Source organism: Muntiacus reevesi, chromosome X (assembly GCF_963930625.1).
Source record: "Muntiacus reevesi chromosome X, mMunRee1.1, whole genome shotgun sequence".
Lineage (NCBI taxonomy): Eukaryota > Metazoa > Chordata > Mammalia > Artiodactyla > Cervidae > Muntiacus > Muntiacus reevesi.
In genome coordinates, this window is record NC_089271.1 from 87,469,066 (window position 1) to 87,485,666 (window position 16,601).

Below are 16,601 nucleotides of genomic sequence, written 5' to 3' on the forward strand. Positions count from 1 at the left end.
GGAAGGAAGAGGGGAAATATAGGGGAATAAAACTAAGACTTACAAACCATTAAGTATAAAATAAGCTACAAGGATATACTGTAAAACATGGAATATAGTCAAAATTTAATGGAGTATAACCTTTAAAATTTGTGAATCACTATATTGTACACCTGCAAATTATATAATATTGTGCATCAATTATACCTCAACAAAAAAAGGATTATAGCATACACCATGGGAATGAACTTTTTTTTAAATGTCAGCCTGGGACAGACTCAGGTTTTATCCAACCCAGTGTTATTTTTATGAGAAAGTAAGATGGAGGGAGAATAAAAGTTATTAGCCTATTTTCTAAGATGTTATGCTCAGAAGTTAGCTATATGTATTAAACATCCCAACCTTTTCTTAAAAATTAATTAATATTTTATCAACCACCAATTTAGTTTACCCTTCTGTAATGTTGTTTCAGATTTATTTTATTGCCTCAGAGGTTTAAGTCATTGAACTTCATTTGAATATTATCACAAATACTATGAGTGCCTTTCGGCACCCTCATAGCAAAGGCTTAGCATGATATTAACAGTGTAGTGGACTTCCCTGGTTGTCCTGTGGTTAAGAATCTGCCTTCCAATGCAGAGGACGTGGGTTCAATCCCTCATCCAGGAATATTCTCACATGCCATGGGGCAACTAAGCTGGTATGCTACAACTACTGAGTCTGCACTCTAGAGCCCGTGCTCCACAACAAGGGAAGTCACCACAATGTTGTCACTGTGACCACTCATCACAACTAGAGAATAGCTTCCACTCTCTGAAACTAGAGGAGACACATGTGTCACAACAAAGACCCAGCACAGTCAAAAATTGATAAATTGATTAAAAAAAAACAAACACTGTGGTATTGTGGGGAAAAGGTGCTAGGCTAGAAATAAATAATAAGAATAATCCTATTTCCATCTCTTAATAGTTGTTTGAAAGTGAATAATACAAGTACCTATAACTTTCAAAATAGTAGTTGGCATTTATTACTTGCTTATTGTCAGCAAATGTTCCCAGCACTTGACATGCATTTTTTCATTTATTCCTAACAAAAACCCTGTGACCAAAGTACCATTAACACTACCATTTCAAAGAGAAAGAAAAAGTCTTGGAGAGATTAAGTGACTTGTCCATGATTAATACCTGTGACTTGTATTTAGGAATCTCCGATTCCCAACTTAACACTGGTTGCTACTGGTCATGAGCATCTCTCAGTTACTCTTCACCTATCTACGGAATTAAGATCATATCTATGTGATCTTCACAGTAGGGTGAGAGTATATATGAGATCTATAAAAAGATGTAGGATAACAAGGAATAGGCAGACATAGATTACCTTCAGTGATGCTTTCTTGTTTTGTTTGGGATTTTTTTTTCTGTAGCTATACACAGGGGAATGAGATAGAAAACATGATCATTTCTCCAATTGCTTTGTGTTTCAGCAACTTTCTAGCCTGGGATGTACATAGATCTAGAAAACTGGCGAAATGTTTTAGCATCGTTTCAGACATACTGAGCACCAGTTTCTTCTGAACATTCCTGGTTTTTCTCCAGTTTAGCGTGCAAATATCCAATATGAAGCATTCCTCTTGGGCAGTTTCATTCAAAGCCACCTTAGAGGAAAATGGCCTTCCATATCAAGTCAGTACATGGGTAGAATCTCTGTGCATGAGCTTTGGCATTTTAATGCAGAAAGCACAGCTTGAGGTCACTTTTCTCACAAGGGGACTGTAGATCTTGTTGGTACTTAAGACTTCATGGAGTTCTGTCTGAGGTGAAGTGCTTCTGGGTAAAATACAAAATACTAAATTAAAGAGCAGATTATAGCATTATTTTCTTATCTTCTCCCATTAAATTATAACCTCAAGGAAAGCCAAGAGTAAAAGTATAGCACTTATGTGTTAAAGAGAAATTTTTAAAAAGTGTCAATTTTTGAAGTATACTAAACAATATGACTATTTCTTAGACTTTGGATTTGGAAAAAATAGTGTTAACCAACACTATGCCAGTTAGAGAGGCAATATTGCCTAGTAACACAGTGTGAACAGACCTAGGTTTGAAGCCCTCCTCTCTACCTCCTCTACATATGCATTTCCTACTTATTTTTACTTTGGATACAAAGTTGGGGATTTTGGAGAGGGAGGTGAAAAATCAGTAGTTACCTAAGGAACATAAGTAGATAAATTAATGGTACCAGGTAAGATTGAGGGTAAATGGCAGAATGCAAAGAAGACTGAACAGGGAGAAGAAAAACTTTGTGACAGAAGAAAAGCGAGGTGATTTGATACTGGAGGAGAGGACAAGAGGTTTAGAAATCTTTGTGAGGTTTTGAAACCTGACTGCCACAGCTTCCTAAAGTTACCTGAATTCACAGAGTTTTCAATTCCAATATATCTTACCCAGTGCCACCAAACGATCTTTCTACAAAAAAGTCTTGCTATGCTACTCTCTCTTCTTAAAACTTAATAGTGGCTCCCCATGGAGTTCAGGATAAAACACAAGCTCTTTTGGTCTGTCTCTGTCCATGTGTCAGGGGAGTGTGTAATTTTCTCAGTTCTGTCTCGTCATAACAAAAATTTGAAGCAATGGGCGTTAAAGCCCTTGGTGTGTCACAGCTCTTGGACAGACCATTTCTCAGCTCTCGGACAGATTAGTGTTACAACTCCGTGTTGCAGCTCAGTTTTATTTAGGAAATAAAGGAAAATACATCCTCGAGGCAAGAGGGCATGCCGACCCAAAAGAGGAGGAGAGAGAGAGCCCTGGCCCCTTGGCTCCTCTTTTTATATGCTTTTTCTTCTCCCCCTGGGCCTGCCCTATGTAAAATGGACTAGCCAGGAGTGCTGTTTGTTCTGCTCAAGGTCCTCACTCCAGTCCTCAGACCTTCCTTTCTTCTATTTTCATGGGCTTTACCAGTTTTTCCCTTCCTTGTCTTTTAGCCACCGCCTTTCTGGACCCATTTTCCTATTCTAACTACCTAACATATGTGTTCAACCTCATCTCTCTAGCTATTCCTTCCACATATCAGATTCTCCAAATCTACTGAGTTTTCCCACCATCTCTAAATACATCTTGCTTTTTCACATTTAAAGAGCTTTGCATAATGACTTCTCATACCTGAAATGCAGAGAGCTGCCCCCTTCACTTGTGGACTACCATTGCATGCTCATCGGTTAGCTGATCTTCAGCAATCTCTCTCTTTTTTCCAATTATTTGTTGAACTTACTGGTCCAGGCTTTATGCAACAAGCTAGGGAGTGGAAGAGGAATGAAACATTCTTTATTCTTTGCTAACACACAATGAAAGTCTTCAGCTTTTTTTCCCCTGCTATTTATGTCTCCTTTCATTTGAAGATTGATTTTGCATAGAGAACAGCATATTTGGATCTTTGGCTTCTAAAAATGTGAACTTTCAATTTGAAACCCAGACCGATGTTTGATTGCATTTGTATATTGATTTGGCATAGTGATTAGTATTTAATATTTTATTTATATCACAAGCAAAAATTAAAGAAAACAGCTCCATTTGAAGTAATGATGCTAAATGTTTCACAAGTTTATGTAAAGAACAAATGTATGAACACAGCACAATTTATTTGTGACAATTAGTTCTTAAACATATATGTATCACATACCGAATATGTGCACAGGAAGTATATTTTAAGTACTATGGGCAAATTCTGAAGAAGGCAAAATCATCCCCTGGTATGTAGAGCTTACAATGTGATTATGTTTATGGGGTAGAAATCCTCACATTTGATAGGGCTTCCCTGGCTGCACAGACGGTAAAGAATCTGCTTTCCAACACAAGAGACCCGGGTTCGATCCCGAAGTCAGGAAGATGCCCTGGAGAAAGAAATGACAACCCACTCCAGTCTTCCTGCCTGGAGGATCTCATGGACAGAGGAAATTGGTGGGATACAGTCCGTGGGCTTGCAAACTGATAAAAGCCCCTCTACTGTCTCCTCCTTTCAGATGGAATTTCCTTTCTGTGTGGTTGGATGAGAAGTGGGGCTTACAAGATAATCATTTTTTTCCTGGATAAATTTAACATGCAATACTGTGTAGATTTAAACTGTATAGCATTTTACTTTGATGCATTTATAGATTATAATGCAGCTGCATTTGTAATAATATTTATTACATTACATATAGCATGATATTTATGTCTGTATTCAATACACTTGTACATTAGATTTCTATGGCTTATTTAGTACTTGTTACCAGTTTGTACACTTACAAATCATCAGTCGTATTCCCCCACCTCCTGTCCCCTGGTAACCACTGATTTTTACTTATGTGGATTTAAAACGCTTCTAGAATAGAAGTATATCATGTTCATTTCTATTTTGCCATTGTCTAACAGAATACATAGCACATAATAGGCACTTCATTTGTTGAATGGAAGAATGATGTACAAATGAAGAAAATGTTCTTTTCCTCTGGCACTGATATTTCTTTTCTGAGAAGCATCTTTCTTAAGAAATAATCCAAAAAAGAATTTTTGCTCTGAGTTTTTGTTGCCAGATTGTCAATTTGAAATCAATATAATGTCCATATTGTTCAAGTTAGAGAGTTTGGGGGCACTCTGAAGTATAATTCCAAAAGAATCATTACAGAAAACAGGGGAAATAATAAAGCAAACAAATAAATGAAACCATACAGTCAGTAGGAAATCTTGAAGTATTGGTTTACCCAATAGGCAGGTCAAGTTGCATGGCTAAGACACCAGGACATCAAGGGCAGGAAAGAAATATAACAAGCTAATCTGGTGTTTTGCAATCAGAAATTATATGGAGAAGTTATTTTAACTTCAATACACTGTGACAAACCTAGACAGCATATTAAGAAACAGAGACATCACTTTGTCGACAGAGGTCCATATAGTCAAAGCTATGGTTTTTCCAGTAGTCATGTATGAATGTGAGAGTTAGACCATAAAAAAGGCTGAGTGCCAAAGAATTGATGTTTTTGAGCTGTGATGTTGGAGAAAACTCTTGAGAGTCCTTTGGACTGTAAGGAGATCAAGCCAGTCAATCCTAAAGAAAATCAACACTGGATATACATTAGAAGGACTGAAGCTCCAATACTTTGGCCACCTGATGTGAAGAACCAACTCATTGGAAAAGACCCTCATGCTGGGAAAGATTGAAAGCAGGAAGAGAAGGGGACAACAGGAGATGAGATGGTTGGATGGCATCACCAATTAGATGGACATGAGTTTGAGCAAGCTCTGGGAATTGGTGAAGGGCAGGGAAGCCTGACATGCTGCAATCCACAGGGTCTCAAAAAATCGGACACAGCTTTGCAACTGAAAACAACAACAACGATAGACTAGAGAAATTGACACATAAAACGAACCACCACAGTGATCATCTAACAAACTCAACTAATTTTATACATGGAGAGCCTGGAGGCTTGTAGAAAGAAGAGAGATGTCTAGTCATCTGGCTCCTAGTGTTATAGCATACTAGAATTAGTATCCTAAACTATTCATGCCTTACTGGAAGTTCTCATCAATCATAAATCTTAGTGTGAGGGCAGGAGGAGAAGAAGGCAACAGAGGATGAGATGGTTGGATGGCATCACCAGCCCAATGAACACAAGTTTGAGCAAACTCCAGGAGATAGTGAAGGACAGGGAAGCCTGGCGTGTTGCAGTCCATGGGGTTGCAAAGAGTCAGGCATGACTGAAAAACTGAACAACAACAACATATGTTTGTACTATTTTGAAAAAGAAAGTTGTATTTTTAATTACATATATATATGTGTGTATATGTAATTAAAAATACAACTTAACTTAAAGATCCCTGTTGTGCTGCAGTCCATGGGGTTGCAAAGAGTCCAACACAACTATTGACTGAACTGAACTGAATCTGGACTTACTGACACTGCAGTTTTCTACAATGGGGTAGGCAGATTTCACCCCTAACAAAGATTCTAATTAGCCAGACATTTCAGAAAATAACCCACTTAGTTATTGTGTTTAATGGTGAATCAGAGAGTCCTGCATTAGGAAAAGAGCTCTGGCAAGTTTTCCTCCTGCTTTTTAAGTATCAAGAGAGTGATAAAATTCTTTAAATCAGGTTTGGAATTTGCATTCCCTTATATGTATTTACAGCAGAAAATGACTTATACAATTCTATGCTTGCATATCTCTGTGTCTTGGTGTTTTAAATTGCTGATCATACTTAAAATTTTCAAGAAAAGACACAGGAGAAATCCAGTACAAAATTCCTTTGCACATTTCAACATGCAGCGCTAACTGAAAATTCAGTATCCAGGGTCTGTTATACCTTGTCGTTGTCTTCTTCTTTTTTGCTATTTGATAGTTTTTGTACATTCCCCAAAGATTTTCCTCTTGCAAATAAAAGAGCTTAATTATTTCTATAATGGAAGGATTAGAGTTCCCACGAGCAGTTTTCTTTCTGTTTAAAAATCATTGTAGGTGTAATAAAATGCAAGTAGTTCATGACCAAGGCAGCTGCTTGTTGAAGTATCAGATTGAAAATTGGAAGAAAGAAATAGGTAAAAGGGTAAGTTTTTTTTCTTTTCTTTCTTCTTCTTTTCTTTTTTTTTTATGTGCTATTATTTGCTGCTAACATCCAGGTCAGGACCAGGGAGAATAAATTAGTGGGATAAAGCCATCATAACACAATAGCTGAAGTGCATGCAGCCTTTTTTGTTTATGCAGTTTCCACTGCACCAGTTCGAGACATGTCAAGGTAGGTTATGTAACAGTTGCCCAGAGAATTTCATTTTGTTGCAGTTACAGCACTTTAGATATCCTTTACGTGCATGCCATTTTTACTTTCTATTTGAGAAAAGCTAAGCTAATCTTTTTAAGTTTGGAATATTGCTAAGCTATACAACTGTTGCTTTTTAAAATTTATGAAGTTTTATTTTTCTGGAATGGTTCATGTACTCTGAAAACTTAATCCTCTAGAGCAGGTTCACTTGATTTAGGCTTCTAAGGGTATACTTTCTGGAGTCTGGTCTCCTGTGATCCCGAGGTGTAACTGTGTACCTTCACAAATACAGCCCATCATCATTCAGGTATAGTTTTGGCTTCTGCACTCTAGAAGAGTAGTTACCATGCTGAGAAGTTGATCGGAAATGATTTCGATTCATTCATTAGGGGTTTGACATTAAGCATTCACAGAATTCCTGCCCTTACTAAGATCCAACAAAATTTTCTCTCTTACTACATTCTTTCTTCTCTCATCTGTTTCAGTTCAGTTCAGTTGCTCAGTCATGTCCAACTCTTTGCGACCTTATGGACCACAGCATGCCAGGCCTTCCTGTCCATCACCAACCTCCAGAGTTTACTCAAACTCATGTCCATTGAATCGGTGATGCCATCCAACCATTTTGTCCCCTATTGTCCCCTTCTCTTCCCGCCTTCAATCTTTCCCAGCATCAGGGTCTTTTCCAATGAGTCAGCTTTTCGCATCAGGTGGCCAAAGTATTGGAGTTTCAGCTTCAGCATCAGTCCTTCCAATGAATATTCAGGACTGAGTTTCTCTAGGATGGGCTGGTTGGACCTCCTTGCAGTCCAAGGGACTCTTGAGTCTTCTCCAACACCACAGTTCAAAAGCATCAATTTTTCGGTGCTCAGCTTTCTTCACCGTCCAACTCTCATATCCATACATGACTGACATGAACTGACATGAACCATAGCCTTGACTAGATGGACCTTTGTTGACAAAGTAATAGGGACTGAATATTGGGAGATTGGATACTCTAACTGCTTGTAGAAGAAAAACATAAATCATAACATTTGAATAATTTGTTTCTTGATGTCTTGAAAAGGAGGAACCATAATTTACATGTTTCTTTTCTTTTTTTTTTTTTTTTGCAAGTTTGTCTTCCTTTGTTAATTTGTGAGAGCAGGTAGGCTTCAATAATTTTGACTGTGGCCGAAAGGCAAAACAGAACACTCTGAAATTTTATTTTCACACATTTTCAACTTGCCTCTCATGTTGATGGTACTTTCCTCTGGGTAGTAATACAAGATTGAGGAATTTAACTGAGTTTGTACACACACAACCCAAATAAAGCTTCAGCTCTTTCGGACTGGTGTTTAGAGTAATCTTAACTTGGTGTCACATCCAAAGAGGAATAAGTCTGACTCAGAGAATGTTTAAGTGTGTGGAGGTTTGCTTTTCAACAGGCTCACAAAACATAAAGCAAAACATTCTAAATTTTTCTTTCTCCACACCAGTTACTCAAAAATCTCTGCTCAGTATCTGGCCCTACTCTCTGATCCCATGCACAATCCACACTCACTTATTTTTCTGTTTCCACCCATTCCTATTCTTGCTTCCTCCTCTGGCCTTGTTTATTTTAACTCTTCCCTGAGAAATGCTTTCCTAATTCCTTCTTTTTTTTTTTAATTGAAATATAGTTGATTGATAATATTATGTTATTTTCAGGAATACAGCAAAATTATTTAGTTACACGTGTATACTTATTTTTTCATTACAGGTTATCACAAGATATTGAATATAGTTCTCTGTGCTATTCAGTAGGACCTTGTTGTTTATTTATTTTATACAATAGTGTGTATATGTTAATCCCAAACTCCTAGTTTATCCTTCCTCTGTTCCCCTTTGGTAACCATAAGACTGATTTCTGTGTTTGTGGGTCTGTTTTATTTTTTGTAAATAAGCTCATTTGTACTATTTTTTAAGATTCTCCAAAAAAAGTGATATCATACATTTGTCTTTGTCTGTCTTACTTTATAGACTTTATACCTTTTTCAATTAGGAAATATTTCAAATGTGTAGAAAGGCAAGAGAATAATTTAACAAACTCTCATGTACACAACATTGAGATTAAACATACTGAATTCTCTGGAGTGTTTTGTATAAAGTGGGGACTATTTACTCCTTGAATGTTCTAGAAAATAAATTGTACAGTCTTCTGAGCCTGACATGTGGTATACATGTGTGTTTCAGTATGTGTGTATAGATTTTAAAACTCTGATTCAGTTTGCTTTTACCATTTATAGGTTTATTCAAGTTTTCTATTTCTATGGTGAGTCAGTTTGATAAGTTGTATTTTGGGTATATTATATTAATATAATTTACTAGGGAAAGTTCCATTTTAGTTTCCAAATTCTTTGGAATGCATTTTTCAAAATTTTGCTTATAATTGCTTTTTTTTCCCTCCACCTAGATAGGTTCTCTTTCAGTCTTCCACAAAGTGTACAAAAAGTAGAACACAGAGTTTAGGGACTCTTCCTGTGCCAAGGGGCTCTAAGACAAGATATCCTGTGTGAAGTGTTGCAACTTGGGAATTTATTTTTAATGAAACTCCTAAAGAGGTGGAAATGTTACATTTTCAGTAATCATATATGAATTTGGTTCACTGGGGATTTTCAATGGTGGATTTCTTTTAAGTATTAATGTATTTAAACTAGAAGACCCTATATTTAGGTTTTCCTTCTTATAATGAAATAATTACACTGGAGCATGCATTAAGGCAGAAAATACATTGATTTTCCTTCAGATGATAACAGAAGGAAAGATCACATCTTCCAAAAAGTCTTACTCCAGAAAGATTCATCCTTGGAATACTGCATTCTTTATTTAATGAGAATAAAATATGTGGGTGGTTGAACAATTGTATCATTTTCAACTTTGATTTCCCAATGGAAAGAATATCAAATAATACAATAATTTAAAACAAAAAAATCTTATTAAATCTTAGGAAGTATACTATAATTCTACTTCATGTTCTTATATATGTGAAGAAAGAAAGTGAAGTCACTCAGTCGTGTCTGACTCTGCGACTCCACGGACTGTAGCCTACCAGGTTCTTCCATCCATGGGATTTTCCAGGCAAGAATACTGGAGTGGGTCACCGTTTCCTTCTTCAGGAGATCTTCCTGACCCAGGGACTGAACCCTGGTCTCCCGCATTGTAAGCAGACGCTAAAGCGTCTGAGCCACCAGAAGTGACGTTTATTCTTTAAAAATATTTTCTTTGGTTTCTGTTTCAATGCATAAATCCATGGGCTTTACCAAGGTGAGCTCTCCAGAGACCAGAGAAAATCCAGTTTGAGCTCTTGGATACTCAATAAATGACCCATGTAGTGTTGTAACGTGTCACAGCCAGTGGCCAGGTGCTGTAAGCTGGTTTTAAAGGCTTAACTAGAACAGTAGGACACAGGGTGGCAGAATAATTGCTACCATATTAGCAAATATTTTTTAGCACTTGTGGCTGGTCACTGTGCATTTATTGACAATACTTCATGTAATCTTCACAACAGCCCTTTAAGGTTGTAATTCTTACTATCTTTGTTTTACCACTGAAGAAGTTAGGCTCAGAGTGGTGAGATAATTTTCCCAAAGGTATCGTGCTATTAATCTTGCAGTGCCAGTCCTTCTCTTACTCTAAAATCCATATTAATAACCCATGTACTGTATTTGCCCTCCTGACTAGGGAAGAAGCAGAAGTATGGAACCTAAGTAGGTATGGTTAAAGTCAAGGTGATTTCTGTTCCTGAATAATATTTGTGGCCAAAGACTTTTCTAATTACTTAAATTGCAAAATAACCTGTCTAAATTGTAAGATGAAATTGATACCACTATATCCTGAGGCTCATCTTATTGCTAAAATATTTAATTGGCAGGTGAATTATCCTTTGAAATAAATGTTCATCTGCTTAATGATGTGCAAATCCTTTGCCGGGGCCCCTGATGTCTGTGTATTTTTTCTCAATTACAGCTTCTTGAATGTTTCTCTACTTGACCACCATCTTCAGTGATGCCCGTTGAATCCCAAAGAGACGTGTGAGATTTGAAGACTGACACAAAGGAGCAAATAAAGAGGGAGAGGTTGGAAAGGAGAGAGTGGTGTGACTGATGCAAGGGGTCGAATATACTATTACATAATATTTATTCTCTTGAATCCACCTGCAATGCAGGAGACCTCGGTCTGTTTCCTGGGTTGGGAAGATCTGCTGGAGAAGGGGTAGGCTACCCACTCCAGTATTCTTGGACTTCCCTTGTGGCTTAGCTGGTAAAGAATCCACCTGCAATGCGAGAGACCTGGATTCGATCCCTGGGTTGGGAAGATCCCCTGGAGCAAGGACTGGCTACCCACTTCAGTATTCTGGCCTGGAAAGTTCCATGGACTGTATAGTCCATGGGGTTGCAACTTTCACTTTTCTATAGAACACAAGGGCAATTTTGCGTTCTATAGAATGCATTAGAATTACAACCAAAGGAAAGTAGTGATGTAGAAAACAGCAAGTTCTTTGGAGTCATGTGATGATGACGATAAAAGTAATAGCAGCAGCTCTCATTTACTGCCATGTGTCAGGTGCCCCTCTGAGAATTTTACACCTGTTAGAGGTTTCTCCCACTATTCAAAAGTAGAGTATACATGCCCCCAGAGGCGTTGCAGGTGTGGCTGCCGTGTCACGTCTGCGTCATGAGGTGGCAGAGAGCAGAGAGGCTTGGTCTACGCCCAGTGTACCGGCCGGTGGACATCTGGATGATTGATAGTCTGACACTTGACGAACTGCCCACCAAGGGTGGGTGGGTGTTGCCTGGAGCCTGTCGTGTAAGAACGCCATAAAAAAAAAAAAAAAAAAAAAAAAAAAAAAAAAAAAAAAAAACAAAAGTAGAGTATGTCTATGAAAACTTTCATAAGCCAAAAGGGCATGGAGTGAAGAACATTACCTTAAGACTCATCTTGCTAGGCCCTAAGCAGACATTTCTCCAAAAAAAGACATAGAGATGGTCAATAAAATATGAAAAGATGCTCAATGTCTCTCATAAAAGAAATGCAAATCAAAGCTACAACAAGGTATCACCTCACACCAATCAAAATGGTCATCATCAAAAGATCTACAAATAGTAAATGCTGGAGAGAATGTGGAGAAAAGGGAACCTTCCTGCACTGTTGGTGGGAAGGTAAATTGATATAGCCACTGTGAAGAACAGTATGGAGATTCCTTAAAATAACTAGGAATAAAACTACCATATGACCCAGCAACCCCACTACTGGACATTACCCTGAGAAAACCACAATTCAAAAGTGATACTGATGAACCTATTAATATTTTTAGGGAAGGAATGGAGATGCAGGCATATAGAATGGATTTATGGTCACAGCAGGGGAGGGAGAGTGTAGGATGAATTGAGAAAGTAGCATTGACATATATACAATACCATATGCAAAATAGATAGCTAGTGGGAAGTTGCTGTATAATACAAGGAGCTTAGCCTGGTACTCTGTGACAACCTAGATGGGTGGGATGGGTGGGATGGGAGGGAGGCTCAAAAGGAAGGTGATATATGTATATATTTGGCTGATTCTCGATGTTGCATGGCAGGAACCAACACAACATTGTAAAGCAGTTTTCCTCCAATTAGAAAAAAAAAAGACCCATCTTGCTAATGAATGCACAAAATAAGTCAATAGAAAGCACAAAGTGCTCATAGGCACAATCCAAAGCTATGGTGGCTTGATGCTGAGATAAGAGTGTAATTCCCAGGGGAGGAGCTTGGTGGGACCACTCCACCACCTTGGGATGAACGCTGCCTCTGTAACAGCCTGCTGCAACAAACCCTGAATGCTATTTTAGATTTTTGCCCTCTTTTTATAAAATCAATATCTTCTATGAATTTCTTTTGGTTAGTGAAAACAGGTACTAGTGTAGGTCTTTCATCAAAATGGCATAATACAAACTTTTAAGAAGTGGGGCAGATCTGTAGTTCAATTAATATCAATTATTATCTGGTATTCCAATTAATCCTTCATCAACCCAGTGAACCATGTATTACCATTATTTCCATTTTATAGATGTGGACACTGAGGCATAGAGTAGTTAGGCAATTTCCCAAGGTCATGTAGTAACTAGCTGAATTAAGTTTCTAGTCCAGGTGGTCAGACTCTGGAAGGTGTGAGTGCAACTAAATCTGGATTCAACTCTGATCTCTGCCATGTAGAAACTGTGTGATGTCAAGCACATTCTTTTTCTGAGCCTCATTCTCTACATATGGAAAAATAGAGGGCTATGGTGTGGATTGCCTTATGTGACACACAGAAAGGCACCTAACAGTGCAGTGAATGGCCAACAATAAAGACTCAATAAATATTTGCTTTTCCTCCTCCTTCTTAGTTGCTGTTCTGGACCAAGTTACCTCAAATTGTGATTAAGAGAATATCTTTATCAGCATAACCTAGGGTGCTTATTAAAAATGCAATGACAGTGTTCCTTATGCTCAAGGATATTCAGTTCAGGGCTGGAGGGTTTGGTATAGTTAAAGTAAAATTTTTGGTATAGCAAAGTAAAATTTTAATGCCATTTTCTAGCAGTGGCAATAAAAAGAAATTACTAAGTACCCTTTGAATTATGAACAGATGTATCTTTCTGGCTATCTGAATCAACAGTATCACAAACATGTCAACCAAACATATAAATCTTCATCATCATTCAATTACTTTACAGATATGATAATGAGATTAGCAGGAATATTAGTAATGTAGGAGCCAACTCTCTTCATTGTATCCCCCATGCTATCTAGCCATCCTCATGCAGGCTACTTAATGTAGGCACACAAGAAGCTGCAAGAGCTTTGGAATGCACATGTATACATGTGCCTGACATGCAGAGAAAAGATGAAGCAAAGTACATGCACTGCCTCGAGGTACACATAGACCCTTCTGAAATGAACGGGAGGTCAGAGGAGAATTACCTTTGTCGATTATCCTCCCTTATCAGTGGGGATTATGTTCCAAGACCCCAGAGGTATGCATAAAATTGCAGGTAGTACTAAACTCTATATAATCTATGTTTCTTTCCCTATACAAATGCCAATCAGTATGTTTATAAATTAATCACAGTAAGAGAGTAACATCGATAAGCTAATAATAGAACAATTTAAAAAATATGCTGTAACACAAATTATGTGAATGTGTTCTCTTTCTCAATATATCTTATTTTACTGTACTCACCCTTCTTCTACGAGCTTCCCTGATGGCTTCAGAGGTAAAGAATCTACCTGACAAAGCAGGAGACTGGAGTTTGATCCCTGGGTCGGGAATATCCTCTAGAGAAGGAAATGAAAATTCACTCCAGTATCTTGCCTGGGAAATTCCATGGACAGAGGAGTCTGACAGGTCCTGGCATTTCAGAGTCAGACTTGACTTAGTGGCTGAACAACTACAGGCACCCTTCTTTTTGTGATGATGTGAAATGATAAAATACCTATGCAATGAGATGAAATGAGGTGAATTACATAAGCATTGTGATATACCTTCAGGGTACTACTCACTTTCTGTTGATGTCAGATCATCTAGTGATCCTGGGTCATCAAACCATGATGATGTTGATGGTTGGGGATCCCGTGTAGGTCAGAACAGGACAGTTCAAGGTTTTATCACACTATTCAGAATAGCGTGTGTTTTAAAAGTTATCATTTATTCCTGGAATCTTCCATTTAATAATTTTTGGACAGTGGTAGACTGCAGATAACTAAAACCATGGAAAGTGAAGCCACAGGTAAAGAGGAGACTATGATATAGAGCTAATGAAATTTATGTGGGAGGGAGTGTGACCAGAGGTAAGAGACAATTCTTCTCAAGTTAACCTTTGGACAGTCTCCCTTTCCTGCATAAACCTCCCTTGGGTTTATAGAGATTCTGTGTCCAAAATTCAAGGTGAGGGAAGAAAAGTCATTTGGGACATATTTTTCCCAATATTTGATACTTAAAGGTAGACAGTGCCTCAATTCAATCATTATTCAAATATTTATTGATTGCCTACCAGGAGTTACACAAGATGCTGGATGTATAATGCTGAACAAAGATTCGTGGAATTTATTATCTAGTAGAGGACACAAAAAATAACCAAACAGACCAAAAAAAAAAAAAAAAAAAAAAAGGCATCACCAATAGTCATATTATGCAGTTCCTAAACTTTGTTGTGTCACAATTACCTGGGACTTTGGTACAAATATGACTCAGGTCCTATCCTACTTCAAGGAGCCTGCATGTCTGTGTTCTTTATTTGTTTCCAGGTGATTCTGTTCCATACCAAAGTTTGAGAACCACTCATCTGGTTTGAATGAGTATTGAGAGGATAGTCAATGTATAAGGGAGGTTCAACTGTTCTATAGTTCAGTGCTTCTCAAAATTACCTGTGCAAAATTTTCCTGTACCTGGGAATCTTGCGAAAAATCAAGTTCTGACTCATTCAAGAAGTTTGGAAGAGGTCCCCGAGAGTCTGCATTTCAAACAAGCTTCTAGGTGATGGATGCTACTCTGCTCCTGGCCTGAGGATCTGGCCTTAAGTTGCAAAGCTGTAGTCTACCATGTGGATTCCAAAACTTTTCTATTTTTATACCAGACTTTGATCATTTTCATTCCTCTCAAACTCCTTTTATCAACATGTGAGAATAGGAATCAGAATTGTCTGAAGGTGCTAATTAAATATGCAAATAGCCCTAAGTGATTTCCATGCACACTAAAGTTGGAAAACCACTGCCTTCGGAAAAACAGTGACTGCAAATAATTTGCATATGTGAAGCAATCCTGACTTCCTCAATTTACTATAGATCAGTGGTTCACCAACCCAGCAACACATTAAAATCACCTTGCGAGAGGTAAAAACTACCAACGCTCTGGTCCTATCCCACACCAATTAAATCAAAATCTCTGGGGGTTGGCCCCAGGCATCTGTATTTAGAAAGCTCCCTAGGTAATTCTAATGTACAGACAGAGTTGAGAACCACTCTTACAATGCAAATTACCTTTTTATTTAAACTTAGGGATACGGTTGATCTAAGTAGAAATTGTGCAGTTAATAGAGCTTCTCTTCATCATTTCTCCTTTCTGGGCCCTTGTCATAACCAATCTTCCTTCTCAGGGCACAAATTACCCTGGTGTTCTTATCACAGTGACTTAATGACCTCATCTGTCCCTTGACCTGGCTTTCTCCTGTCATCAGAAGCAAAGTCTCTGCCCCATCCCCTATTTTGTCCTTTTCTGCTAGTGAGTAGAAACAGGTTAATCAGGAAAAGCAATCCCAGGTCATGTGCAAATTAATGTGCATTCCCACTTTGGTATCGCAGTCCCTTAACCTAGTTTAAATAGACTTTTAGGCTCTTCTAAAGTTGGGAATTTCAAGCATGACTGTTTAAAATAATATATCTGAGCCTCAGATGAGCAGTCAGCCACCTATTCCAATAGCCTTTAGCCCTGGCCTTGCTAAAGGAAGGAGTCTTGTGGTTGAGTTGATCATAAAAGGCAGAAACCAACACAATTCTGTAAAGCAATTATCTTTCAGTTAAAAAATGAATAACTTCTAAAAGGCATTTTTTCCATATTAATAAATACTGTCCAAGATATTGTGTGGTGTTTTGTGGGTTTTTTTTTTAAAAGAGGAAAATGCTGTGTGTCTAGAAAATCATTTTGACAGAAGTTTCTTTTGTTATGAAAAAGGAATTTAGCAATTTTTTAAGTATGTGTTTTTCTAAACATGAGGAAGTGGGAAAGTCTTTGATCAGGGCCTTGTAATCAGGGAAGCAGAGAGAAAAACAAAGGATGCACACATATGAGAAATTGACT

The 16,601-nt window shown here is 37.8% G+C and overlaps 1 non-coding gene across 1 annotated transcript; it reads left to right on the forward strand.

The window, feature by feature from the left end:
* The first annotated feature begins 11,407 nt into the window (after positions 1–11,407).
* LOC136154971 (small nucleolar RNA SNORA17) lies at positions 11,408–11,539 on the forward strand. Its single transcript, XR_010660665.1, has one exon. It is a non-coding gene; the product is annotated as a small nucleolar RNA SNORA17 (small nucleolar RNA).
* Positions 11,540–16,601: the final 5,062 nt, after the last annotated feature.